Raw genomic sequence first — 1,792 nt, 5'->3', positions numbered from 1 at the left:
TTACCATGTTCCCTCCTATCTACCCAAGTCTTTGTTGCACCTAGTACTAATTGGGAACCAGATTGAACGGATCCCTGGCTATGGGTTTGGGCATATGGAACCAGGCCTGGAGTACTTGTACCTGTCATTTAATAGAGTTGCTGATGATGGTGTGGACCTAGTCTCCTTCTATGGGGCATATAATTCTCTGAGATTATTTCTGGATCACAATGACTTAAAATCCATACCACCTGGAATATGAGACATGAAAGCACTGAATTTTCTGATGCTGAACAACAATAAGATTTGATAAATTTTGTATTTATCTAGTATCAATTTAAATTTGGTTGACAGATTAAATAAATACCCATAATATGAACTTTTAGATTCATGTTGAAGAGAAAAACTGGTGCTAAATATTAGAGCTAAACAAAATTGGCCATGTTAATAATAGCTAAATTGGAATAATAACTATGTGAAGATTCATAATGATTTCCACTTTTGTGTTAATTTTGCAAATTTCCATAGTATTAAGTAGAGTATTATTACACAATATGTAGAGCTTTGGAGACAGACTCATTTAAGGCTGTGAAGCAATAAATACATTAAACTACAACTCCCATGTACATAGAGTGATCTGTAGAGTACAATAATTGCCTGAATAAAGAGTTTTATGAAGGTAAACTCTGAATAAGTTTATTAGAACTCAACTTCCTCCATTTTGGGGAACATGTATCTACATGTTTACTCATTATGCTTGTCTAGATAGCAAGCAAGATTAATCTGGAACAGTGTGGAGCCAAGTTCAGTGGCTCATGCTTGTAATTCGAGCAATCGAGAGGGGAAGGCAACAGTAGTTAAAAGCCAGCCTTGGCTACACAGCTACAATAATTGGAGTTCCCGTTTTAAATCAACAATTAGGAAGAACTTCCTCAGTTTGCAGGTTGTGACTACACTCCATTAGAGCACTCCTCTGTTAGGAGTAAGGTTTTTCCGCTCGCCGCCAGTCTTGTCCCTTCACCATGCCAGCCCCAATTAACATATACAGAGAGATGCTGTATTAGATATAATTCTGTTGGCCAGTTACTTGTTTCTTATCCCCTAGCTCTGTCTTAAGTATTAACGCATTTCTATTAATCTAAGTATTTCTACGTGGTCTCATCTTACCAGAGAGGGGCTGGCGTTGTGCTCTCCCAGGTCTCTACATCTTGACTCATCCCTACTACTTCCTCTTTCCTTCTTGTTTCCTAGTCCCTCCTATCTTCCTTTCCTATTGCCCAACAGTGCTTTATTCATTAACTAGTATAAGAAACATATTTACAGAATGACATCTCCCATCACTCATCATTCCTTACAGTTGTGTAGCTCTAATGATCTACCTCTATTGTCTTTCCCCTCCTTTTGAGAACTGGCATTACTGTAGAACAGGGCAGCCTGGACTCAATTGAGTAGTGATGCCTGTCTTTAAACATACTGCATCCCTGATTAGGCTTCTGAGTACTGGAATTACAATATGAGTCACCATGCCCTGCCTAACTTCATTTTAAGAAAGAAAACATTTTTAAAAATTTGAATTCTAAAGTTAGATTACTTGGAGTGCTTACAATTTATATGTGTATTTTTCTTTAGGAATATTCCCCCTGAACAAATCTGTAATGTTGAAGAGGATAAGGACTCTGCTCTAGAACATTTTCATCTTGAAAACAATTACATTAGAACCAGAGAAATATCATCCTATGCATTTTCATGCATAAGACTATATTCAAGTATTATTCTTTTTTTATTTAATTTTATATAACAAAGTCCAATCAAA

This window comes from Phodopus roborovskii, unplaced genomic scaffold (assembly GCF_943737965.1).
Source record: "Phodopus roborovskii unplaced genomic scaffold, PHOROB, whole genome shotgun sequence".
NCBI lineage: Eukaryota > Metazoa > Chordata > Mammalia > Rodentia > Cricetidae > Phodopus > Phodopus roborovskii.
This window is presented reverse-complemented; position numbering follows the sequence as displayed.